Source organism: Peromyscus californicus, unplaced genomic scaffold (assembly GCF_007827085.1).
Source record: "Peromyscus californicus insignis strain IS unplaced genomic scaffold, ASM782708v3 Scaffold_19__1_contigs__length_69161282, whole genome shotgun sequence".
In the NCBI taxonomy this organism is placed as follows: Eukaryota; Metazoa; Chordata; class Mammalia; order Rodentia; family Cricetidae; genus Peromyscus; species Peromyscus californicus.
In genome coordinates this window covers 27,876,484-27,904,006 of record NW_026294491.1, presented here as the reverse complement: position 1 = coordinate 27,904,006, position 27,523 = coordinate 27,876,484, and the positions used below count along the sequence as shown (strand labels likewise).

General features: G+C 48.1%; 1 protein-coding gene across 2 annotated transcripts in view; it reads right to left on the bottom strand.

Annotated features, from left to right (window-relative positions):
• Positions 1-22,717, bottom strand: part of Edar (ectodysplasin A receptor) — an 81,789-nt gene extending 59,072 nt beyond the window's left edge. For both annotated transcript variants that reach the window (XM_052744954.1, XM_052744955.1), the window contains exon 1: positions 22,530-22,717. The gene's annotated coding sequence lies outside the window, so the exon portion shown is untranslated. The remainder of the gene's footprint in view (positions 1-22,529) is intronic.
• Between the last annotated feature and the right edge of the window lie 4,806 nt (positions 22,718-27,523).

The window sequence follows — 27,523 nt, the reverse complement described above, 5'->3', positions numbered from 1 at the left end:
AGACTGCTCACTGTCCCTTGACTGTCCTACATCAGAATACTCAAGAGGCCGCAGGACCCTGATTCTCATAATTTAGATTATTGGACCATGCAAACGACTCAAAAATAACCCAATTCCAGGATTGCAAAGTATGTTATAAAACTTCATGTTGTCCAATCTTTTTTTTTTTTTTGGTTTTTCGAGACAGGGTTTCTCTGTGTAGCTTTGCGCCTTTTCCTGGAACTCACTTGGTAGCCCAGGCTGGCCTTGAACTCACAGAGATCCGCCTGGCTCTGCCTCCCGAGTGCTGGGATTAAAGGCGTGCGCCACCACTGCCTGGCATGTTGTCCAATCTTATCCTGTGGCAAATGTAAGATTTCTTCTGTGAGCAAAAACGTAACACATAAGCCTTAAGTTTAGTAAACTGAAGTTCACAGGAGCCATGAGAAAAATAAATTTCATTTGCTTGTAAAGGTCCTTTGTTGGTATTCTAAAAATTTAGTAAAAGTCAAATTATAAAAATGATAAGAACGCTGCTTTTTAAATTCACTTTTTAACTTGTGGTCATTGTAGATTTGCTTGTAGTCATGGGACTTCAGTGTCCCCTGTCACCATTGCCCAGTTGGCCCCACTGGGCTCCCATGTGAAGTCACAATGTGACAGCATCACATACAATCCCATGAGAACATCAATGTTCCCAAGATACTTCGCGGTCACTATAAGGCTTCTCAAGGATTTCATCTCATAACATGTAGGAGAATGAGCACCTCATTCAGCACATAATGACCCTGCGAGATCCCACAGGATGTTATGGCCAATTGGGTGATTCTAAGATAGAGAGGGTCTTGTGAGAAAACCTGACCCTGTGACCTAAACCCTGCCAGGGAGGATCCTTTTTCTCGGATGTTCTGAGCAGGAGAGGGACACTCAGAAACTGAGGGCTGGTGTGAAGCAGCCCGAGCATACAGATCAGGAGTGGACAGGTAGGAGAATTGAGCCCAGTTCAGCTGAACTGAGCCCCAGCCCAGGCCATGCTCAGCCCAATCCTCCTAGTTCAGTCTAAACATCATCCTCAGCCCCAGTCCATGTCCATCTTAGAGCAGTCCCAACCAAACCTCGGCTCAGCTCAGCCCAGCACCATGTCCAGTACACACACAGTCCCCGCCCCTCTGCAACATCAGCACCACTCCCTCCCCCAGCTCCATCTAAATCTTAGGTCTAGCACCAACCCAATTCCAGTAGAGGCCGATCATTTCCCAAATGGTTTTCCTGAGCCAGTAGTTGAGACCAATTAGGGATGTGGCTGAAAGCTCTTTGCATTTGGGCTAGCATGCTTGACACACTAAGTTCTCCATGTATAAAGTTCTAAGTGTACATAAGCAGGTGTAGTGGCTGGTGGCTACCTCAATGAATGGCTTAGGAAGTGGTCTTTCAGATGCCACTCCCCAACCAAGAGCTCTAATTAAAAATACCTAGTTGTCTTGATAAGCCTGCTCTTGATAAGTCCACTCCTGGAGAAGCGGAGCCTCTGAGAGACCTGGATTTTCCTGAGTTCCTACTGATAAATTGGGCTAGAGCCAGAGGCTAACCAGCTACTGGACCAGTCTTCACTGTATGATGCTCAAGGCAATCCTACTCGTGAAGTGGGGACGGAGAGGAGCTGGCGTAGAACTGTGTTCCCTTAAGTTGGAGAAGACTCACAAATAGGAGAGAGAAAAGGTATTTGGACTGAGAGGGAAGTGGTGCTTTTGGAAGAGACAAACCCCTGGCAGCTAGAGAAGTTACGTTTTAGACAAAGAAGGACTATTGTTTCATCACCAAGTCAGCGGGCAATTGGAAACTGCAACTAACAAACCAATTCTAGAAGGAACAAATGTGAAGAGACATCCGCAGGGGGGCTCCCACAGACCTAGATCCCCATTTAGGCTAGCTGCTCATGCGATGAAGACCGTGGCCCTTCCTTGTCAATCAGAACGTCATCTGAACGGGTGTGGTGGTGTCCGCCTCTAATCCCAGCCACCAGGGACTCTGAGGAGCGAGGCCCGTGAGTTTAAGGATTTCCTGGGCTCAAAAGTGAAGTCCAAGGCAGGACTTGGTCACTTAGTGAGACTCTGTCTCAAAATACAAAGTAAAGAGAAAGATGGGGATATCTAAGTGATAAGAACATTTGCCTGGTTGTTGCCAGGCTCTAGGTTCAACCCCCCCCCCCGCCCCCCCTTTCCCCCCTCCCGCAGTGCAGAAAGATAAACAAATAAGCAGGCAAAATGCCTACTCAGAGCACTTCAGACAAAACCTTTTGGAGAAACTCAACAAGCCATAAACCATGACAAAAATAAAACTGTGCAGTTTTAGAATATGGATCAACTCATTCCCATTAATTTAGTTAGGTCCTGTAAAGTTCAGCTTTTTAACATTGAAAAATAAAAATTTCAATAATCTAAAGCTTTATCATCAGTGCTACAACCCACCTATATTGCCAGGACTACCTAAAAGCATACTTTATTTAAAATTACCCCATTGAAAACATTTTGCCAAGTCAGAAAATGTGCGTGTGGGTGTGTGGATGAGGAGTGGTCCCGGATGTTTCTTTACATGATAATATTCATTACATTTGTTTCCCAAACCCACTATGAGAAAGAGATTGACAACAAGGAACTGCTTAGGAGAATTTCACTCCTTTGAGGATTTTTCCTTCCGCATCCCACAGGCTTCAGGGGAACGTGGATCTTTCCCCATACCTTTGGGCATCTGTGGGCTTTTTCTATTTCTATGGGGAGCGGGGAGGACTGCTGTGGGGAGGCCTCCGGCCTCCATCGGTGTTAGGTTGGCATTCGATGCTGGGGAGGTGTGGCATTTGGCAGGGGTTTTATCACATCACAGAGGGAGCCCAAGATGGAGACCTTTCATGTCCAAAGACCCTCCCCTGCTTCAGCCTCATTCGCCCCATTTCCCTTCTATAACCAACCCTGCAGGCAAAGATGCATTTCCTGCAAACTGGAAAAACCAGGTACTCTCAACCTCGGATCACTGCTAATTAAATTCAGTTGTAAAATTCAGGTCCAATTTCCTTATCTTTGAGTGACATCTCCTACTTTCCAACTGGGGCTCTTAATATGCACCATGAAAACATTTGACATCATCCTATCCTTGGATCTCCTGCCGGTTCTGGCCCTGCAGAACTTCTGATAAGAAAGCCATTAGCACACTCAGGTGTTTTGATCAGGTTAACTTTGAAGCAACCTCTCATCTCTATTTCCCTCTCCCATCCTTGCCCTGCCATGGGTTAAATTTCAAACACTCAAAGATTTATTCGCATGGCATCTTATTAACTAGTTGAATTTTTTTTTGTTACCTTAACACTAAAAATCCTCCTTGATGGTTTGAGATACGCATTCAGTAGCAACTACTTCACATTTTGAATTTGAATCCTTTCTCGAGATGCTGGGCATGGGCAGTGAACCTGCCTTCCAGCCAGTCCCAAGGTCACAGGTCAGTAGTGCACTAAACTGATCAGCAAGGAAGTGTGGAGTGGATGCGGTCAATGTATTCTTTCAAGATTTACTTTCATTTTAGTTATGCGTATGTGTGTACTAGTGTGTATGCCACATGTGTGTGGGTGCTGCAGTCATGTGTGTGCGGGTGCCATAGAGGAAGGTGTGGGATCCTCTGGAGCTGCCGTTAAAGGTGGCTGTGAGCTGCCCTGTGTGGGTGTTGGGAGCATGTGTTCTAAACTGCTGAACCATCTCTCCAGCCTCTATTCAGTGCATTTTTGACTGGATATTTTCAGCTTATGACGGGTTCATCAGGACCTAACCCCACTGTAATTTGAGAAACGACTGTACCTTTGAATCAGACACTCTGTAATGAGTTCCTGGAGGTTGGGTGAAGATTTTAGTATTCACTAATGTCACTGCAGACCTTTGGGAAGTGCAGTGCTTTGGGCGAGCGCGGAGCATGGAGCACAGAGCACAGTGCACTGAGCGAGGAGCATGGAGCATGAAGCACGGAGCACGGAGCAAGGAGCACAGGGCAAGGAGTGAAGGGTTAATCACCTAAAAGCCTCAGGTGGACTGAGAAGCTCTGAACAGGGAAGTTGATAAACACTCATGGAAGCTTCTGGTACCAAACACACTGGTGTCTACCACTTCAAGAGTGCCAGGAAACTGACCTGCAGAGGTTACCTTCCATCCCCAAAGTTCACCCTTTTCTGGTCTATAAAACTCCAAGACCTCCACTCCACGTGCCCACAGTCTCCATCCCCCTGAGAGCCTCCAGCCCTTCCGTTGTTTTGATAAAAGAACACTTCTGCTCTGGAGGTGACTGTCTTTCTTTTTTCACCTTGCCTCCAGCAATCTCGATCTACCAGGGAGCATGGAGCTTGGAGCCTGCCTGAGCCTTTTCAGGATGGCCCCTCCTGCAACACAGCAAATCCCATTAATAGGAAGTCTCCCAGGGCCACGGTGCAGTTAAGTGGAGGCAGAACCTGCAGCACGGGTCTCAGCCATACAGTGTACATTTTCCCCCGAGGTGCTGCTGAAGCATCTTTGTTCTGAACCCCAGGGATAATGGGGTTCAAGTCACTGAGCTTATGCAGATGATAGGGAAGCTTCCTGGTTCCTGAACACCGGGCTACTGGGGCTACTCTGTTTGGTTTTCAGGAGGATGAACTTTAGGTCTGTGGGCTCCATAAGTAAAGGTTGCTGGTATCATGGATGCAAATTATTGGCTCTGTGAGGGGGTCCATGGTGTCTGGAGTGGGGAACCAGGCCTGGGGGAGGGCCCTGGGTGCACGTGGACCACTGTCTTCAGCTGAACAGACACATAAGAGAACAAACAGTCCCACAGACAAGAAATCAAAGCAAAGGGGCGGGCAGAGGAGGATTTGCCCCAGACCACCAGCCAGCCTGGTGCTTCCTAGATCGAGTCTCTGTGATAACCACTGCGGGGTTTATATTTCACAGAGACGAACAGAAAAGAGAGAGAGAATATCAAAGGCTAGAATTTTCTTTTACTTCAATGGTTGTGTTTTCCCCGAGGCTGCCGTGCGCCGCCGTACTGTGGAAAAGATGGTTTGAGGGCCTGTAGGCTGAGCGAGCGAACGAGTGAGCGCAGGGGCTGTGGAAGGGGAGCTGCTGTCTTCAGGTCTTTCAAGTCGGTGTTCCCCGGCCCCACTCTGGTCTTTCATCCTTTTTTATTTATTTTTTTATTATTATTATCAGGACGTTTACAACTGCAGGGTGTGCATCAAGTGACTTCCTGATTTTGCTGCCCAGATGAGGTGGTGGTAAAACTTGAAACGAGTAGGGTTATCTGTGCATGAGAGAGAGAGTGAGTCTTTGTAGAAAAACTTAGGATGGATTTGATTCTTTAATTGCTTCAATATTACTTCATAGCCCGATTGTTCTCCCCTCTCTCCAGAGCTTCCGATAACACAACCTATTGGGGAAAACTAGACAGTGCGTTTGTTTGTTTGAGGGTTTCATGTGTGTGTGTGTGTGTGTGTGTGTGTGTGTGTGTGTGTGTGTGTGTGTGTGTAAGGAAGGTAAGAACCCAGCCAGATAAATGTCTCTTCGTGTAACAATGTTATTGAGAACAGTGACTTCACAGAGACAAAAGATGGAAAAACCTAGAGATTAGCAAATCTAAGTCACATGCCAACTCCAGCTTGGTGAAGTCAGAAGTCCTGCCCAGCTGCCAATCCGGGAGCAGAGCTGCTCAGAGCAGGGGGACCTCTGACATCTCAGGGGAGCATCATAGTTGAGAGTGAAGGTGCTGCTAAGCGCTGACCTTCAGAGCCCCCAGGACTGTCTCCAGGGCTCCTGAGGGCAGTACCATGGCAATGCCTGCCTGGCATGCAGTTGGACCCTTTCTCTTGACTGCCACCCTTGCTTTTATCAGCGGCAATTGGAGGGAAGCACTGCTCTTACTGTCACTGCTGGGGGAACTTCGTGGTGTGCAAGTAGCTACCCCAGCACCAGCCGAGAGCCGAGAAGGAGTGCAGAATCTGGGCAAGTCTCAGACCCACTCCATCCATATCCACCTTTAAATTTACAGGTGACTCAGAGGCACTTTGAAATTTGAGATGGAATGGTTTGGAGCACACCTCTCAAAGCCTTCTACTTTTCTATTTTTATCTTCTTTCTCCCCTCCCATCTTCTCCTCTGTCCTTCCCTGTGGAGTATTTCTTTACACTGTGTGAATATATGTCACTGTGATTGGGTTAATAAAGAAGCTGACTGGCATTGGACAGGTAGATGTTAGGCGGGACTTGCAGACAAAAAGAGCATGAAGAAGAAGAAGAAGAAGAAGAAGAAGAAGAAGAAGAAGAAGAAGAAGAAGAAGAAGAAGAAGTTGTCTCAGAATCATGAGGAGATGCAGAGAGAAGGAGATGAACTTGCCACTAAGAAAAGGTACCAAGACATGTGGCAGAGTGTAGATAAGAAATATGGGTTAATTTAAAATGTAAAAGTTAGCTAGTAACAAGCCTGAGCTATTGGCCGAGCATTTATAATTAATAATATGTTTCTGTGTGGTTATTTGAGAACTGGCTGCCAGGAAAGAAAAGTCTGGCTACACTTCCCTCCTTTCCTTTTTGCGTTATGCCTCCCTAACAGCACACAACACAAAATTTAATGGGGGTTGGAGAAATGCATCATTGGTTAAGAGCATGTACTGCTCTTGCAGAAAACTAGAGGTTTTGATTCCCAGCACCTATATTAGGTAGATCACAAGCACCTGTAACTCCAGCTGTGAGAGGGGCATAGTCCAATGCCTGGGCCTCTGTGGGCACCTGCACTTGTGTGCACATACTCCACACAGACACAAATCACACACACACACACACACACACACACACACACACACACACACACACATAATTAAAAATAATAGCAATAAACCTTTAAAATTCTTTGGAAAAAGCATTCTATCTATGTGATTGCTTATGAAACTCCTCCTTTAGCATATGATGTACATTGTAAGTATACACAAATAAACAGAGAAGTACACGAGGATGAGATGAAAGGAGCCAGCATGCTTACTCATAATTCCAAATCCTTTCTTTTATTGCAACTTTGCAAACCAGGGTTGAAATCTGGTGCTGATGTGGGGCATCTGTCCCCTGAAGCCCCCTCTATGAGGAGCCTTCTGGGCTGTCTCAGAGACCGGGGTGATCCAGTGGCTTGTTGGGAGTTGAAGCAGGAGGGTCTAGCAGACACCCTTAGCGGAGGAAGCAAGACTTGGGGTGAGCAACTCCTTCTATGGCTACCAGGGAAGAAGTGAGCTGGCATCTTCCACAGCACTGTGTGAACAGATATCATCCCTTCCTTTTCTCCTTGAGCTAAAGCTTGATACAGAAGAAATAAAAGCTCCCAGGGGATGGGGAGGGCAAGAGATCCAGAGAAAACTGTAGAGATGGCCAGTGGCCATGATCATGTATCACTGTATAAATGTATGCAATCACCAAAGAATAAATTTAAAAAAAAACAACAAAGCAAAACCCCCAAACCCAAATCCAAACAAACAGACATCTACTCTTCAAACTGCCATCTTGGAAGCATTGCATTGACGACGAGGAGTTGGTCAGAAGCGTAGATTTCAGATTCTTCCCACCCTTGCAGTGCCAGCGTCTGCACTGTACCAAGAGTCCAGGTTTGCCTGGGAGCACTTTCAAGTTGGAAGGTTGGGCTGGCAACTTCGCTGGCAGTGGCATCATGGAGGGAGTTGTGTCTATAAGGTGGGAAGCTGAGTTCTGCTGTCACTTGTCTCGGTTATGGTTTCTATTGCTGTGCTGAAAACCATAGCCACAAGCAGTTGGGGAGGAAAGGGTTTATTTGGCTTACACTTCCACATCACTGCTCATCACCAAAGGAAGTCTGACAGGAACTCCAGGGCAGCTCCTGGAGGCAGGAGCTGATGCAGAAGCCATGGAAGAGTGCTGTTTACTGGCTTGCTTACCGTGGCTTGCTCGGTCTGCTTTCTTATAGAACCCAGGGCCACCAGCCCAAGGATGGCATCACCCACAGTGGACTGGGCCCTCCCCCATCAATCACTAGTTAAGAAAATGCCTACAGCAGGATATTATGGAGGCATTTTTTCAACTGAGGTTCCCTCCTTTCAGATAACTCTAGCTTATGTCAAGTTGATATAAAACTATCTAGCACATCTACCTTGGACCAATTAAAACTGAACTTCTCTGGGTATAGGGAAAAAGTCTCTATTTCTAAAGAATCTACAGGCCTTCTAGAAGAGAGCTAGACATGAAGCAAGAACTGAGGCGGCGTTTAATGAGCAAATGCAGCCATGGAATGTGTTATCAGGCCTGGGAGCTGAGGCAGGGACTTTCTTTATCGAACTGAACAGCAATCTCATTTTATAAAGGAAGAAACCAAGGCCCTGAGTCATCAAGCATTTGTTCAACGGAACACAGAAGTCAAGGGTCAGTTGGGGAGAAAAAAGGCATTACGTTTTAAACTAAACACTCCAGTTTTTTGACACTGCCCTCAAAAAGGTGGAGCCTAATTCCTCCCTCTGGATTCTAGTGACATGGAGGGACCATGGGTACTCAACAATTAGAGAAGGTATTGTGGCTTTCAGATCTCTTTCTCTGTTCCATGGCTCAACATCCATGTTATAGGGACATGGGTAGCCTGTGGGGAAACTCACGGACAAGGACCAGGGTGTTCTGCCAATAATAGCCACGTGGCTGTACCTTTCGGGCTGTGGATCTTTAGCCTCAGCTCGGTCTGCAGACATAGATGCTGGCTGCAACCTCAGGTGGGCTCTGGGCCAGAACCACCATCTGGACCACTCCCAGTTCCTGGCCCTCAAAGGTCCGTGAGAAAGTCACAACGCTGCCCTGAGCTTCTAGGATCATTTATCACAACCGCAGATGGCGAAGGTACCTTCTAGACCTCTGTCATTTCAGCTACACCTCATGGGGGAGAGACATCCACATGGTACCCACTTGTAGGCTACAGAACTTCTGCAGGCATTCTGCTCCCAGTGCTGGAGAAGCTAATAATTTAAACAGACAGTGACTATGGGTAAAAACATAGACCGTCACTGGCTCAGTGTGGGTCCCAGCCTACAGCCAGGCAGCCATGCTGGGGTCCCCACCCCTCTCTTGGCCCCGCAGGCATCCAATCAGTTCTTCTGGTTGACTTTTGTGCCAACATTCCAGCCACTGCCCTCTCTAACCCAGCCAACTGGGAGAGCCCACGGGTAGAGTAGGCTCCGAAAGTGTGTGCAACCTTAGGCTGGGGCAGGATGTCGTGCCTGCTGCCAAGCATTGGCAAACCAGTGACCGGCCAGGGTTACAGGGTTTTCCCCAAGTCTGCTTGCCTTGGCTGTGTCTGCACTGCAGGGAGAATTTATCAGGCTAATTGGAACATAAAACAAACCTTTACCTGACACATTAGTCACCAAACAATGGCTCGGAAAACAGATAGGACTCTGGGACTGAGGGGTGGAGAAACCAGGAGCTCTCCTCTCCTCCCCTCCTCTCCTCTCCTCTCCTCTCCTCTCCTCTCCTCTCCTCTCCTCTCCTCTCCTCTCCTCCCCTCTCCTCTCCCCTCTTCCCTCCTTTTCCTCTCCCCTCCCCTTCTCTCCCCTCCCTTCTTCTCCCCTCTCCTCTTTTTTTTCCTTTCCTATGTCTGTACATACTGAGAACCTAGGATCTTACACATGTTAAGCAAATTTTCTGCCACCGAGCTCTGTCCCTAGCTCTTTCTAGCTCTTATTTGCCAAATTGCTGAGGCTGTAGCCTAGGCTGGCCTTGAACTTGCTTCCTCCTGTCTCAGCTCCTGAACAGCTGGGATTGCAGGTGTGTGCTGCTGTCACTGCTGGATATTTTACGGTGTGTGCTTCTCTCTTTCTCCCTACCCGACTCTTTTGGGCAGCTGGACTCTTCCATTTGCTTTCTTGGCTTTCCTTTTAGACTCTCTGAGCTGAGCAGACCGAGAACAAGGCAACGTGGGCTCCACATTCTAAGAGTTTCCTATAAGGGCATTGCACCAAATACTTAGGATGCCATCTCCTACCTTGTGTAGAAATGGGCCGTGGAAGCTAGCAATTCCTTCCAGAGGCTGTTAGGGGTAAGAGGGAAATGCTGAGCCCAGACCCAGAGATTTGGGTTGCACCAGCCTCAGCAGCCTCAACAGGATATCCCAGGCTATCCTAGGTCTGAATCTAGGTTGTGTTGGAGAAGCCTTTGCTTCAAGTATAGCCCCTAGAACTCTGCATGCCTTCTTCCCTGGTGCTAGGGGCAGCGAATGAAGGCTGTCCTTTTAGGGGACAGTGGATGGAGAGGCCACACCGACCTATGTCTGGAGCCACAGGTTCTTTCTATGTCCTGTTAAGAAGAATGTGTCATCAGAGCTCTCAAAGGCCCTTTTAACACCAGGCTCTTTTGGACATCACAGTGGCCTTTGATTTTATGTAAATAACTTTTTGTGGGATTCATGGTCAGTTTTGCATGACATTTTCAGCTCAAGTTCTCACCTGCTAAGAGCATGATCAACAGATCTAAGCATCTTCTGTTCACAAAATGCTCAACACTCTACCTCTCGGGGACCATCATTCACACCCACCCATTTTCCAAAGAGGAATTCTAAGAAAAACAAAAGGTGCCACATACTGACTGTGGCCTCTGTGTTAGGAACTGTGGTACCCTTTACTAACATTACTTTAATTCTTTTACCATGAAAACTAGATCCCTGTTTTACAAATGGAGGCACTAGCCTCCCAAAGGAGAAGGACTTGACTAGGCTGTGGCAATGCTAGAGTCCAGCTCTTCCCACTCTCTGAGCTGCCTCTGGCCTTTCCAAGGCTTGCAGGGGACTCTGGAGGATCCAGAGGCTGTGGCCCATCCTCCTGGACCCCCCAGGTTCGGTTCTATTGGCTCCCGTAGCATCGTCTTTACACAGGTACCCTGAGTACCACTTAGGCAAAAGCAGCAAGGCCCAGGGCCCAGGGGCAGCAAATGATGATGCACTGGAGTTGCTTCCAACGTTGACCATGTGGAGGCAGGGATAATGGAGGAGCAGGAAATGGGTAGATCTGAATCCTGGGGAAGGGGGTCAAGCATTAGAGAAAGGGGTACAGAGTACGTTCTTGCTGGCCACCATTCTCCCGCCCCCTGCCTCCCACAGACACTTTCCATTTGCTGAATACAACTGGAAACCAGAAGGGGCCTATCTAGTATAGCCAGTAAGTTAATCTCCTATGCTTGGGGACAATGGGTTAGGGGAGATTTGAAAAAGTATGAGCACATGGGGGCCAGCCCTGTGGCTTCTACACAAGGTATGCACTCCTAGACTTCAGGTAAGATCTCTGCAGAAGGAAGGAAGCTCATTCATTCCCATCTCAGCATTAGAAACAGGGCCACAGCCAAAGCTCTGGCAATGAGCTGAGGCATGAGATTGGGGTCAGAAGCTTGGAAAGGGCCCCTGGAAGGAAAGTCCTCAGAAGAGTCTATTTAGTGATCAAGGCGACATGAGGTAATTGGGCCAACATGGGCAGGGTGGTAGGTGATATCTGAAGGGTGGGCCTGGCAACACAGGCAGGCTGACTTCATGCTGACAGGATTTCTCAGGATGCCATCCTGAACCAGAGAGGACAGTCACAGCTGTCCTCCTCTGGAGGGAGTTCTGCAGCTGGGGGAGATGGTACAGAGAAAGAGGAAGTAGCCCTAGCTAGAGACTTCTATTAAGCCAAGGCTTTTACCTAAGGAAGTCTTAGATTTGTAGACAGGTGCCAGGAGGTCCAGCAACCCCTGCGGTGCAGAGGACTCCTGATGATGTTGACAGAGCACAGGTCTTTGCAAACAAATCAGGACTAAAGACTCTTCCGGCAGCTGATTTAGTGAGAGCGGTGACCTCATGCTCTGTGATGGTCCCTGGTGCTGCATAAGGGCAGAGGTGACCTAGGTGAGGTTAGAGACCTCAGCGGCCTTGGTGTGGACTGCCTGCATGGCGCTAGCTGCTGGGTGAGGTGAGGGCTTCACACCACTGTGGCTCCCTCAGAAGAACCCAGGACTTTGTCAGCAGCTGCTGAGAGCCCCACAATAGATTTCTGAAGCGTGGGGGCTCCCAAGGCTTTTATGGGGTTTGAGCATCCTCTTGGCAAATGCCGAGGCTGACAGCACGACCGAGTTCTTTGCTTTCAACAGTGGTTTTTATAAACCAGTGCAAGTTGTGAATGTATTAGAACTAACTATCTTGGATTGTGAGCTGCGGTGAAGTCTGGTCTGAGGAAATGAATTTTGAAGCCATAGGACACCAGATTTCACCCAAGGCTCGGAGAGTCTCACCATGGAGACAAATTCCCCATAAAGGCGGAGAAAGGAAAAGCTCCAGTTTGGAAACAGGAAGGCCTCCATGTCTCCATTAGCACAGCTGCGCATTTGGTGAAATTGAACTTCACAGGAGGATAATCTACACACAGCAGAGAGAAGCAGATACCGTGCACTACGTTTGAAAACTTTGCAAAGGAAATTCGCTTCTTGGGGAGAGTTTTGTGCAAGGCACGGGGAGGGCACAGGAGGCACAGGGATCACACACCCCGCTTCCACGGGTGTGCGGCTTTCTGCTCAGTAAGCGGGTAAGCGCTGCTTTAAAAATGTTCAGTGGGTGGAAAAAAAGGGAGAATCTGTATCTCCCTTTGAGGAGAGACACAAAGGAGTGAAGGTGGTGTCTGGATGTGGAGGGCGGAGCTAAATGGGCCTCTTCGGTTTAATGGAGCTCTAACCTCCAATGCCCTTGATGGCTGGACTTTCCTATGGCTGCCCTTCCCCCCAGTTCCTCAGTGTGGTCCATACCTCTTCCCAAGGCACATGCACTCTCCCTAGAAAAACATGCACAGATATACTCAGAAAGAGAGAGAGAGAGAGAGAGAGAGAGAGAGAGAGAGAGAGAGAGAGAGAGAGAGAGAGAGAGAGAGAGAGAATGCTATCGGAGTTAAGGGAAAGCTGGAAAAAGTAATTCCCAGGGTGGGGTCTGTCATAGGGCAATAGGGGCTTGAGGACACCTAGCCAGACTGTTGAGTTGCAGGGTCCAGGCCATGTGGCTGTGAATGGAGCTCTCCTAGCTTTCCACCTGAAGACCAGCAGGATACACAATACTCCCCAGCTTGCTATGAGCATCAGCGACAACACTCATGCCACATCTAATCATATGCTTTGTCAACTTCTGCAGTATAGGGATGACAGGGGCAGGCCAGACTGGTGCTCTCAATGACTTCAGGGGTCCACCATTCTTTCACCTCAGTCCATTGTGACCTCTTCCCATTTGCCTTCATTGTCCAGATAGTTCTAGAGGGAGAGGATCCTAGGGAGGACCAGGGCCCCCGCATGGGAGAGCTCTGCAGGGGAGAGGAGTGAAGGCTTTTCCCACTCCAACCTCAGCAGAGCAAACTGTGGAATAGTAATGAACATTCACCAAGTTCTAGGTCATATATACATACATAGGTATATGTATGTATACATATACACATATACACACACATATATAATGGTATCTATGTCACATTGTGAGTATGTGAGTTTGTATGAGTAATTGTGTGTATGTGTGAGTGTGTATGCATACATGTGGATGAAAGACTGTGTGCAAGTATGAGTGAGTGTGTGCATGGGCAAGTGTGTGATTGTGAGTGTGTATGTGTCTGTGAGGGTGTGTGTGTGTATGCTAAAAGTCATTGAGTGAGCAACACTGTGGGTGACAATGAGCTCTGGTGTGAGAGCCACTACTTTACACACCACGAGGCTGGGGACAAGTGCCGTTTCGTTTTTGTGCCGTTTCGTTTTTGTCCCCTTGATACAAACTGGAGTCACCTGGGAAGAGGGACACTCAACTGAGGAGTTACTTTTATCGCACTGGCCTGTGAGCATGTCTGTAGGGACGTTCTCTTCATTAACCATTGATCTTGGAGGGCCCAGCTCACTGAGGGCAGTGCCGCCCCTGGGTGGGTGGTCTTGGTTTGTGTCAGGAGGAAGGCGGAGTGAGTCACAGGACACAAGCCGGCAGGGAGCATCATTCCTCAGTAGGCAACATTGTTCCTCATGGTTCCCGTCTCTGCTCTTGCTTGAACTCCTTCCCCGATTTCCCCCAGGGGTGTCTAAGGAAACAAACGCCTTCCTTCCCAAGTTGGTTTCACTCCGTGTTTTCTCACAGTCACAGACCAGAGCAGGAGGGCTTCTCTGATGGGATGTTACAGTAATCAAGACCAGAAGCAGTGCATGAAAAACAGGACAGAGAGAAGCAGGGACAGTCTTGAGGTGGTAGGAAGGGAGCGGGGCAGGTAGATGTGGCTGGGTGTCACAGGTGGGGACGTGGCTTACCCAACACTGTGCTCTGTTCCTACTCAGTGATGCTGTCCCTTAACTTCAGGATCCTCGTGGCATTCTGGGTTCCGGCCATACTGATAAAGGTTTCCAGGAAGACGGACACCTCACGTAGATTTGACCATGGGGAAGCCACAGCGACCTGAAGAGCTGATGAGCCCTTTTGGCTCTTAAACTCAGCCTGAGTGTGTGTGGTCTTGAGAGGACATGAAGCACGTCGGGTCTTGTTAAGGGGTGTGCCTACTTCTAGAGTGTAGATCGGTTATACCCCCCAACGGCCCTCGCCTTGGCATAATTGGGAGGTGGGAGAACACTTAAGAAGTGGGCCAGGTGGGCGGTCTCCAGGTCACTGTGGTGTGCCCTTGAAGGGGCTGTGGGACCTCATCTCTTCCTCTTTCCCTTCTCGCAGACGAGCAGCTTTGCTCTAACACATGACTCCAGCATGGTGTGCTCCCTTCCTGACAGAGAACAAAACCCATTCTGCTCTGTGACTGTGGACTAGAACCTCAAAAGTTGTGAGCCAAATACACCTTTTCTTTTTAAAAATTATCTCAGACATTTGACATTGTAGCAGAACCTAACACCTACCTCTTTGCACATAAATCTGCCCTGGTATCCTCTTACAGGGCGCTGCCTCTGATATCTCTGCCCAAGCAGTGTACCTACTGAGGCCATATCGTGGCAGGACACCCCCAGCCTGACTTTGGAGATAAGATAGTCACTGAGCTTGAGGCAGTCCCAGATCATCATAATCTGGTGTGATTCCGACACTGGTGTTTGAGAACATGCCCACCCGAGTCTACTCTTGGGGAGGGAGGCACCTGAAACAAAGGTTTCCACTTTCTGCTTGTGTGACCTGCATCGTCCAGCTCTGAACAACATGTGTGCAGGTGTGGGGAGCCAGCGCTACCTGCTGATGCATCCTGGGAGCTCAGCAGTACCCAGGACTGTAGACCATTTGTGTAAGGACAAATTTTCCCCACAGCCAAGTAGTTATAGTGCAAAGCTCGATTTCAGTCCAACCTGTAGCATCTCACCTCCCAGCACTGGCCTTCAGTGGAACCATCATCCAGCTGAAGTCTGTGTCCCTGCACTAAGATCTCACCCCTTACCGGGAAAGAGTTCTGGGGCATGTTGCCTTGTTGCCAGAAGTTCCTTTTCTGCGTAGGGTGTGAGGGAAGGCATGGAGAGCTGACACTTACTCAACAGAGGTCTGCAGATGGGTTTTCACGAATTAGTCACACACGGGGCAGCACAGCCAGTGCCATTCATGGCTCCTCCTATGAGCTTGCATTTTTGTTAGTCTGTGAATCCTACCACTTCCATTTAGTTTTCAGCAAATTTTGAGCAAGATTGGAGCTCACCATTCTTCAGGGGGTGCAGTAGCCTCAGTCCCCCAGGAAAGCCTGGGACTCTGTTTTCCTCTGGGCCACCAGGGTGAACAGGAAAGACGGCCACGGAAACTCACTGATAAGCCCACAACTCTAGAGCCACACAGCCTGAGATCATTCTGATGAGAACCTAGGAAGGCCGTGAGACCCTAAGGTCCTTACTGACTACAAGAACATTCGGGAACTGAGCCTGTGTCTCCCTGCTTTGGGTGATGAAGAACGTGAGCTGGTCCTTAGAGAAGAGCGCCTTTGACACTGTCTGGATGCTGCTTATTCTGTAAACACAAGGAGGAGCCTGACCCTCGACTGTTCCTGGTTTTGCAATCTTCACAAATTAAATATTTGCCTTCAAAAGCAACAACTGTGATAGCATCAGGGTAATATTCTAAAGCACCGTTTCCTCACATGCCAAGCGCAGAAGTTAAGGCAGCATGCTGTGGGTGGTCTGTTTGGATAATGGTTTTCATGTGGAAACCTCAAATTGGAAACCAACTGGCGGGCATTCTGGAGAAAGTGAGGTGTCCTGAAAGTGAGGTTCCCAGAGCTGACTCGAACCAAGAGTCTCAACGGAGTGAAGTTTCCTTGCCTGGTTTTCCGCCTATAAAATGGGGAGTGACTCCAGAAGGTGACCAGGATAATTTGGGGGCCACAGGGGTTCAACAGACATGTGCTTTGTATGCATTCGCCTTTTGGGAAGGGTCTCTGTCCAAAGTTCTGTAGGAATGAGCTAAGACTCAAAAGGATTTTCACTGAATGGAAATCCATACTTATTGGACATTTTATTTCCTCAGCAGAAACCCACCAACAGCTGGAAACATGGGAGGCCACAGTGAAGCCAAAGGCTGGCTGTGGATGTCATGTCCCTCATCATGCGCCTGGAGAGTCAGGCTGTCTGCTAGGGAAGGCCTGTCAGCGATGACACCTGTGTGTGCTTCTCCCCTTCTGGAGAGAGGCTATCTGCCGAGGAGGGTGTGACAAGCCTAGTGTGTCCTCCTATTTCCCTTCACAGTGGGCGGGTGGCTTTAGACACCACACTGTGGCTCTTTTAAAAAAAAAATCTGTACATTTTCTATTTCAAAGTATAGAGGAACTTTTTTTTTTTTGATACCTCCTTTGGGTGCAATCCATAGAAGAGCATGATCTCTGAGAATGTCGGGCATGGATCACATGCTGAACCATGGAAGGTTCTAGGTGCAGCATCTGAATGATGGCTCCTCTTTCCCAGTCCTCTGCAGAGCCTGTTATGGTCCCCATGGCTCCTGTTCCAGCTCTCTCCCAAATCAGCCATGACTGCCCCATAGAGTCCACTTTCTGTTGTTGCTGTTGTTGTTTCGACAGGGTCCACTATGTCACCTTGGCTAGCCTGGAACCCACTATGCTGGCCTCGAACTCACAGAGATCAGCCTGCCTCTGCCTCCTGAGTGTTGGGATTAAAGTTGTGTAACAGCATACCTGCCTCATAGAGTCTACTTTTATTTCTTCAAATCCATGTCTCACTTGATATTTCTTAATTTTGACTTCTTTTTCTGGTCATCAATTCCATTAAAAATGGTTTAAAGTCTTTGGAATTCTCACTTAGAAAGTGGTCAGGTCTACAGATCACCGTTCTGTGTCTTCATTTCATCTGTTTCATAGTCTTGAAACAGCGTCAGTGAACTCGACGTTCATTATGCTTGCTCCTACCTCAGATGCCTTTAACTTTTTACTGTCTGAACATCTGAGACTAGAGAGCTTGAAAAGCAATAGTGGGTCTTTCTGACATGACAGAGATTTGCAGTATTGAAAGCTCCAAATTCTCTAATCTCTCTGCAGTGACCAAATTATTTTTAAGTTAGCATACAAAGTCGTGTTATCATTTTCATACATACATGTCATTCTCAATTCTGTCTGTTCTTATCCTTTCTCCAAATAGTGCCCCCTTCTGCCTTCATGTCTGAACTAATACAGCTGCCATAGACAGTCTGGTAGCTTCTCACAAAACTAGAAATAGAATTGCCAAATAACCCAGCTCACGTGGAGCTTTAAAAAGAAGAGCTTTGGTAATCTTCTGCTTGTCACCAAAATGGGGACATCTCATTTTCCATTCATTATCCAGTTTTGTGTAAAACAACGTGCTTTATACCAGGGTTAAAAACGATTTGGCAAACTTCTCTCTGTTATTTTCAGGAGTTTTATTTCAGAATTTGTCTCATCTTCTAGTGGCTTGTATCTAGGTATCCAATAGTATCTGTTAACAGTACCTTTTTTGGAGACTGTGGCTCAAGTAGTCCGGGCTGACCTTGAACTCACTATGTAAGCAAAGATGACTTTGAACTCCTGACCCTCCTTCCTCTACCTCTCAAGTGCTTGGTTACGGGCATATATCACCAAGTCCAGTTTTATGTGGTACTAAGAACCGAGCCTCGGGCTTCAAGCATGTTAAGAAAGCATGCTACCGGGCCGGGCGGTGGTGGCGCACGCCTTTAATCCCAGCACTCGGGAGGCAGAGCCAGGCGGATCTCTGTGAGTTCGAGGCCAGCCTGGACTACCAAGTGAGTTCCAGGAAAGGCGCAAAGCTACACAGAGAAACCCTGTCTCGAAAAACCAAAAAAAAAAAAAAAAAAAGAAAGCATGCTACCAACTGAGCCATCTCCTCAGCCAACAATGTGGGTCTTCAAGGATCTAGAACCATCCAGCACAGCTCGGCTTCCATCTCCCGGTGCTTCACTGTTACAGGTAATGCTAAGGCGATTGCTGTGACTTGCTAGTCAAGGTCCCTCCTGTGAGCAGAGCTTACTGGCTGGGGACGGAGCCTGCTGGTGCTGAGGCTGGGGATATCAACACGAGTGCATCGTCCTGCACCAAGCTTGTCATTTGTTAGGAACGGAGAAGAAAGGCTTCTTAACTAGTCACACACACAAAGCTCCAGGCGTAGTCAGAGCCATCAAGGAGGAAGGATCTCCAGTGAGTCTGTGTTCTACCTGGAGAGCCAGCGTGCCTCCCACTATGAGAACCCAGCTGTCCAGAATGAACAGGTACTCTGTCCGTAGACGGGAGACCTTTGCCAGCGGGGGCTGGTTTGTTTGCTCAGTAACTTAGGTCATGTTGATGTGTGAGCAGTGCCTTGCCCCTAGTGGGTGATTAGGATAACTTTGACATAAATGGCTCAGTTAATTAATGGGTATATCCTTGTGGAATACCCACGTCTAGCAGTGAAAGGAAGATACCAGCTCCCACTCACCACAAACTAAAGGACCTCCTCCAAACACACACCGAAGGAATGGCTCGCCCTGTCAAGCCCCAGGACAAAGCTGCCTCCTTGCTTTTCATTGTACAGAGCTAACCACTCGGAGAAAGACCTTGTGACACCCTAGGACAGTGGTTCTCAACCTTCCCAACGCTGAGACCCTGCAATTCAGTTCCTCATGTTGTGTGGGACCCCCAACCATAACGTTATTTTCGTTGCTACTTCAGAGCTACAATTTTGCAACTGTTACGAATCATAATATAAATATCTGTGTTTTCAGATGGTCTTGGGCGATCCCTGTGAAAGGGCCTTTTGATCCCCAAAGGGGTCGCTACCCACAGGTTGAGAACCACTGCCCTAGACCAAGGCTTGAAAGTGAAATACAGTGACGACTCATTCAACTGCATTAACAGAAGCTAAGAGATGGATGCCGGAACCCCAATCCATTTTGAAAATTTCTCTTAGGTCACATTAGGCAGAACCACCTGCATTTACCTACATCTGACAGTTTTTTTTTTTTTTCTTAAAACTATTAAAAGCTCCAAATTCTCTAATCCCTCTGCAGCAACCAAGCCTTTGCCACGATGGTTTGCCAAGACCAGAACTTCAGCTGTTTCTCGGGCCCCCATGTGATCAGGAGAGGAAGTGAGGCGACAACCATGGCGACTGAAAATGGAGGAAGTTGTGAGTTGCTCACCCCAGTACTGGTGGTTGACATTACGGGTCTCCTCACACGCAGAGGACAAAAGTTCTAGTCCCGGCCCAAATCCCAGTTACAAGTCACATGTACAACATGATGCCTGTGCATGCCGCGTGCTCCATCCAATGCAATGATGAGTGTTCTCTTGGTCATTATTAGCTGTGTGGCTTTAGGCAAGTCAGAGGACTCCTCTGAGCCCCAGTTCTGTGGAAAACAGGGACTACATGCATAAAAATGCTTCTAATGTATGGTGGCTCACATGTCTGCATATGTGTCTTCCTCACATGTCTTCCTCCATGGCTCTCCATTCACTAAAACCCCATCTCTTCACTGAATCGAGAGTTTAGCATTTGACTAGCCAAGCTATTGACCCAGAGAGTTCCCCTGCCTCCACTTCACCAGACTTTTATCTAGGTCCTGGAGATCTGAATTCTGGTCTTCGCGCTCATGCAGCAAGTGAATTATCTACTCAGCCATCACCCCAGAACTCTTCGCTTCATTAAATAATAATAATAATAATGACCCTGTAGATCAAATAAAAGCCCTGCCTAAAATGTTCAAATTCAAGGACTGCCTGGTAGGGGAATGATGGAGGTGATGGCTGGAACTTTTGTTTCCTAATTGCTAAGTGAGTTTAATGTGGGTTAATTAATGATGCTATTGGTGAATGGAATTAGCTAATGTAAAACCAAAAACAGCATCAAAGGCACACACAGGCAGGTGCCATCTAGGATAATTGAGGGAACAGAGGCCAGAGCAGAGCTGCTAAGGTTGTGCACCAAGCTGCTGGGCAGGCCAGGGGCCATAAGGGAAAACCAAGTCAGTCTACGGCTGAGCCATTTAAGCAGGGAGGCTGGCTGCCAAAATGCCATCCTGTTTACAGCTCCTGTGTTTGAATTTTAGATTTGCTTGAGTCTTTGAAGCTGGGTTCCTGGGCCTTTCCTTGAGAATAAATTCCATTCTTTAGAAACCACAAAACACACTCCCATAGTCCCAGAAAGGAATGTGAGCTGACCTGGCTTCTGTACGGCCCCTTGGGACCTAAGGGACCTTTTCATTAGAAAAATCCTCCACCGTGAAAAGACTCAATCTGGGCTTGCACCCTATGGATGGGGGTGGGGGTTTGGGAGGGCCAGGTCTGTCTCCACTCTCTGAGCAAATGTGGGGTGGCCTCACAGTGGCAGCACTGAGCCGGGGCGCGAAGATAGGCACTATCTGACAGATCGGCACAAGTACAGATGCTCCCAGAAGACTCAGAAAACAGAAAATGTCATTAGCCTCCCCACTCTCCAATGCACACAGGAGAGTTTCATGGCTGGGCAACAATGGCACACTGCAGACTGTCACTTGTCCCCCTTTCCTACTCTGGAGAGCTGCAGCTGGCCCCCCCTGCTGCTGGCCAGCATCCAGAGACAAGGGTGTATCACTAGCCAGGGAAAGGATACAAATTCAAAACGTGAAGTATAATTTCACCTGAATGCCAGTCATTTCTATACCATCATAAAGAGTCTGCGTGGGATCCTCTGTACACCTCCTCAGCACAAACCAAAATAGACAACAACAAAAACCAACCAACCCACCAAAGATAACGGCCAGAGAGTAGGCATATTATTTCAGCAAAATTCTATTTAGTTTTTCCTTCCAAAGATGTGACCTTCCGGGACACGACCCTTCAACAATGCCATCACAAATTGACAGAGAGGAACAAATGGTAAAGAGGTGTCACACACACCCTGCTGTCAACTCCAGGGCGGGCGCTTACGGTCAGTCAGTCCTTAGGATGTTTCCTAATGTTAAGTCCTTCCAAATCACTCTCTTACTAGTGACTTAGGCTTTAAGTGACTGTGACCTAGAATGTCTGTCATACATCTGAATGTCCCTGTCCTTTTCTATCCTTTATGCCCCTTTGCCTCTTTGATACTTTGAACAAACCTCAGTTTCACGCTGGGTTTGAAAATGTCCCCAAATACCACTTTCAAACAGCAGGGTAGTGGCCCGCGGAGGAATGGGGAAGAATTCGATCCTGTCACACTCTGCTTCTCTCTCCACTGTAATTTCAGTCCTGCGGGTGTGTGTGTGTGTGTGTTCTACTGCCCGTGTCCAGCACCCTGACTGACCAGGACTTCTGCTCCTGCCTTAGCTGCCCCCTGGCGATGTGGATCCAGAGCAACAGAGCAGGCAGACACCAGCAGGAGCCTTACCTGCTGTCCCATCTGCCCTGAGAGCACACATTTCACCCTGCAGGGCAGGAAAATCAAACGCTACCCTGTGCATGAGGCCCATCCACCCCAGAAACCCCGGAACACTTTGGCTGGAAATGAAAACCTCAGATGTCGCCAAGACCTATCCACCATACCCCTCCCTCTCCTCTGACAACATAGGACTATGACATTGGGCCTCGGACTTGGTTGGAACCCCAGACTGAAGAGTTAGTCTCTTAGGACATGGAAACTAGGCTGGGTGGAGGCAGGTGAAGAGCCTAGTCACAGCCTCAGGTGCTGCTTGTCTTCTTCAGAGAGCCAGTCTCGGGAGCCAGCTGGAGAAGCACGTTTTTCCCCCCCACACCCCCACGGAAGGCAGCACGTGTTGTTTTAGTAACGCAACTACTCCAGTCTGCAACACACACCGTTCGGCACTCTCACCAAAGTGCACTCAACAGCAGAATGGGATTTCTGATGTTTTCTTCAAAACAAAGGAACAACCTCAGGTCTGCGAACTGGTAGCACAGACACACACACACACACAGAGAGAGTAATCAGTAACGCTTGTCCCAACGCAACCCAAAAATGACATGCATTTCAAAAATGTACTCGGGATCCTTCCTAGCCAAGGACACCTCGGCTTCATCCGCAGTTGAAGAGTACAGAAGACCAAAAGTGAAAGACCACGGCTTACCTGGTGCCCCAGGGAAGTCAGTTTCTCCTCGCCGCAGAGGATGGGTCTCCGAAGAAGGCGAGCAGGTAAGGGATGCGGGGGCAGGTTTCACAGGTGGCCGGCAGCAGCGTCCTCTCTGCAGCAGGTGCTCCCCAGTCCTGGGGCCAGCCGGGTGGTAGCGACCAGGCTCACCTCTGCCGCCAGCTCCACTAACTTTCTGTGTTGAAGGAGCTCCCGGGAACTTTCTCTTGACTGCTCCGGGTCCTGTCTGCCAGTTTCCTAACAGTCTGGCCGGGAGGCGTCCCCTGGCTGCAAACCCACCCGCGCCACCTAGAGGCCGCGTCAGGCCACGGCAATGCTGGAGCCTGGGCACGCCAGCCTCAGGCTCTGCCGCCAATAGCACCTGGTTCCACAGGACTTCCTGCCCCTTCAGGGACAAGCTGGAATGTGTAAAAAGGATTGATTTTTTTTTTTTTTTGCATGTGTGGGGGTCTTGCGCCTATCAAAACAACTTGGGCCTTTGGGCACAAGAGTGCTGAAAGGTGAAATTTGCATTAAGTTATCATTAATCATAACTTGAGCACAGCCCATTCACCCCCCTCTCCCCAAGATGGTTACAGGTATGGATCCTGTTGTATTCATTCACTCTTCTTCATGCGGCCCAGAATACATTCGTGTATATTTCAACCCCTCCCCCACTACCTTCTCCCACCCACCCCAGGTTTGAGTCACCATCTTCTTCTCAACCTCTTCTCTACCCCCATATGCTCCATGTCATTCCACGTAACCATATAGGCTCCAATAACTTCAGATAAACATATGTACTTCCTGTAACTATAGATGAGAGTACATGCCTCATATAAATAAATACTCTGCCACTCCAGGGAAGTATATATATCTTACAGAACTCTTGGTAGCCATAGGTGTCCCCCACACTTCCAGGTAAGTATATATGCTCTGATAACCTTATATACTCTGTGTGATTAGATAACCAGAAGACATGTGAACTGCATACCTTTCAGTATTGATCAATTCTTTTTAAAAAAATTATTTGGAAAAATGCCCAGCCTTTAAAGATAACAGTCCCGGTCTCTTTCTCCCTCAACGCCATGATCCCTGTGAGTAAAGGAACAGAGATTTCTTTTTCTTCTTCTTCAGTTTTTTGAGAAAGGGTTTCTCTGTGTAGCCCTGGATGTCCTGGAACTCGCTCTGTAGACCAGGCTGGCCTTGAACTCACACAGATCTGCCTGCCTCTGCCTCCTGAGTGCTGAGATTAAAGGCGTGCGCCACCAAGTGTGCTTAGGAGTGGGGACTTCTATGCTCTCCGCTTTCTTCTTGTGCCTCTGCCTTAGATAAAACATGAAGGGGGGTGGGGGGAGTAAGGAGCCCAGTGGAGAAAGAGACAACAGGGTGCAGGGCTGGGACAAGGATCCTGAACTTAATGACTGGTTCTGAGGGGAAACAAAGCGCTTTTGCTTAGCTCCCTGACCAGTGTGGACAGCTCATCTAGACATGGCAGATGCCCCTGAGTGTTCAGGTTTAGCAATCTACGTTTCCCAGACTGAACCGACGATGAGTTTGTGATAAGTGAAAACCCCTGAATTCAAGCAGGAATTGGGAAACCCAGAATGAAGTCCTGGCCTGGTCTTCCCTGTGGCGTATCATCTATCCACTTTTTGGCATACTTTTGAAGTCAGAGATTTAATTTTAGCTGGAACTCTTATTCTCCATTGGACATCAAGTAACACCTTGAAATTTACCGGAGTGAGATGGATCACATTGCCGCTGCCAAAAGACGGGAGGAAGGGAGGGAAATAGGAGTCTGCATGAAGTGATGTGTAATAGAAAGCAAAGAAATGCTGTGTCAGGCTATGGATGGGCCAGTGTGACGTTCCCATGGCCCTTTTATCCAAATCAGAATGTATGTGCGAATTAATTCAATATATTAAGATAATGAATGAAGCAAGAGAAGTTATTGCTTATCTCAATCATTTAGAAACTTTGAAAATTCATCACTTTCTGTTTTGAATATTGCCTGGAAGACTGACATGGAAAAGGCAATAGATTATCATAGTGCTTTTTTTTTTTTTTTAAAATAAGGACACAAGTCAGGTTGCAGACCATGGATGGTCAAATGGGGTCTCTTGGTGCTGTGGGGAATGTGGTATAATTTAGAATGTATGCTTGATATACATAACTAAGCCCAGGATGGCCCGTCCTTTTCAGCACATGGGTGCAGATGTGTGATTGGCTGTGGGGCACAGTGTTGGAGAGATCCCAGTGGTCAGCTCCCTTATACCATCACGTTGTCAGTGGCTTTGGAGATGCAGGGGACATGCTGGTAGAACACACACATCAGCTAGAGGAATGATGATTTATCAGAATTGACCACTTCCGGGAAGTAAAACTGAGCCATATTCAAGGGCTGGGGAGACAGATCCATTGGTAAAGTTCTGGCCTTGCAAGAATGAGAACCTGAGTTCAGATCCCAACTGTCATGTAAAAAGCTGGGCGCTGGGATGTGTCTCTGTGATCCTGGGACTGGGGACACAGAGACAGGCAGGTGGATCTCTGGAGCTCACTGGCCAGGCAGACTAGCCAAATCAGTGCGATCTGGGTTCAGTAAGAGACCCTGCCTCAAAAAATAAGATGGAGACAACTGAGGAAGATATTCAACATTGACCTCTGGCCATCATGCACATGTGTACACACATACATACACCCCCAGCATGCTCTCTCTCTCTCTCTCTCTCTCTCTCTCTCTCTCTCTCTCTCTCTCTCTCTCTCTCTCTCTCACACACACACACACACACACACACACACACAGCACTGAGACACATTCTATGTATGTATATTGTGTGTCTTAATTTCTTATCTCATGTTGAATAAACAGGAAAGAAAGCCCCGACCCTCACAAATTCCACAGACAGCCTTCTGTACAATGTGCCCATTGCTGGAGTCACTTAGCCAGTGCATCCCAAGTACATCTACCTGCCCCGCACTTTACCAGGGGCTCAATGTATCACGACAAGAAAGACAGCCAAGATGGATCAGCCCTCAAGGAGCTTGTCTTGGAGGAGGCAGTGAGTAATCAAGTTATCAAATGAATAGGAAGTGCACTTCCTGTTGGTGGCAGGTGGAGGTAGAGGATGCCTGGGTTGTGAATGAGTGTGTGTGTGTGTGTGTGCACGCACTTAACCCATTGACAACAGTTTCTTACTCTTTAATTACTGTCTGAAAGGAAGCATCAATTACACACAGCAAAACACATATGCTGCCCCCACCCCCTGCTCACCTGCCTTTATTAACATACCTTGGCAATCCAGCTTCTTGTTACCTACAAACAGGGATCATTTCAACAGTATTCTTTCAAAAATGCTGTTGTTCAAACCATGCAGTAGTTGATGAGGGTTGGATAGACTGCTTTTTTTTTTTTTTTTTTTTAAATGTGCAGGGTTGGTGCTTGGAAAGAGTTAGGAAGTTGTTCAAAGTTGTTCAGAATCAAACAATTACAGCCCAGTCTGTGACACAGCATACACCAGCGTCCAGTCTGCCCCAGAACTGGAACATATCTCTGTCCTGGGGGCAGGGAATGAAGAAAGCAGGGTCCTCGGGACACGGCCCTGTTCCTCTGCTCTCCTAAGAAGACATATTTTAGCTCTGTTCCTGGTTTATACACAGGCTCAGCCCTTCTCAGAGAAAGGATTAGCTAATCTTAAAGTGGCACCTCAGACCTGCCTCCACCCTTAGGACAGCTCAGGAGGTGGAAGTGGGGACAGGTCATCTTAGGAACCACATGGTCAAGGACCTTCATTTCCAAACAGATACCTAGAATGCCAGAATTGGGTAGGTGCCAAGCAAGAGCAAGCTTGAGCAGCAAGCAGGAGTGCTAGAGGCTGAGGGCACAGCAGAGGCTATGCTACTATTACAGACAAGGGGTAGCCTATTCTGAGGAGGAGATGGAAGGATCTGGCAGTATGTATGTTCCTGTGTGGAGAGAGGGTTGTTTCAGGCTAACCAAAGCTTGCACAGAGGTCCTGTGTGAAAGGGTCCAGGTGAACTGGAGAAGCTGAGAGAACCTGTGGGGATCACAAGACAGGGAACTGGGTTGAAAGTGAGCTTAGCCTGCTTGGGAAGGGGGATGGAGCCTGGGTACCCCAGGGCACTAGGCAAGGGACTTGGATATTATGCAGAGTATAGGATAGTTTGACAATGATGGAAACTTCTGGAAGTGAAACAGGCTTCTATCCCTGGCAAAGAAAGAACAGGGAGCGACTATGTTTGGAATGTGTTTGCATCTTGGGCCTTTAATTAAGTCTGTACCTGGTGGACCCAGGGAGCTGGAAGGCTGAGTGTACTGTGGATACACTCAGCACAAAATCAAGGGACCACGCCAGGCGGGAAACAGTTGGTCTCCATCTGATGTCTTCATCCCCCTGAAGAATGAGGTTCTGTACTCAGTTGTTTAAGCTTTGCCATGCCAACAGCCTCTTGCTAAGGAAGTAAGTTTGGCTTTCTTCGAGCAGCCTACTTTAGCTCAGGCTGCTGTAACAAAAATACGATAGCCCGTGTGGTTTAAACAGCAAGCGCTTGTTCATCACATTTATGGGGCTGGGGAGGCTGAAGTCTAGGTGCCCAGCAGATCTGGTGTCTGCTAAGGACCCACTTTCTGGTCCATAGATGGCCACCTTTTCTTTTCTTTTCTTTTTCTTTTTCTTTTTTCTTTTTTTTTTTTTTTTTTGGTTTTTCGAGACAGGGTTTCTCTGTGTAGCTTTGCGCTTTTCCTGGAACTCACTTGGTAGTCCAGGCTGGCCTCGAACTCACAGAGATCTGCCTGGCTCTGCCTCCCAAGTGCTGGGATTAAAGGCGTGCGCCACCACCGCCCGGCGTGATGGCCACCTTTTCACTGTAGCTTTATGGAACAGAAGGGCAAGGCAGTGGACTGGGAATCCTTCTTTACAGTCTTATCCCTCTGGGGCTCTGTCCTCATTATCAAATCCTCCCCACAAAGGCCT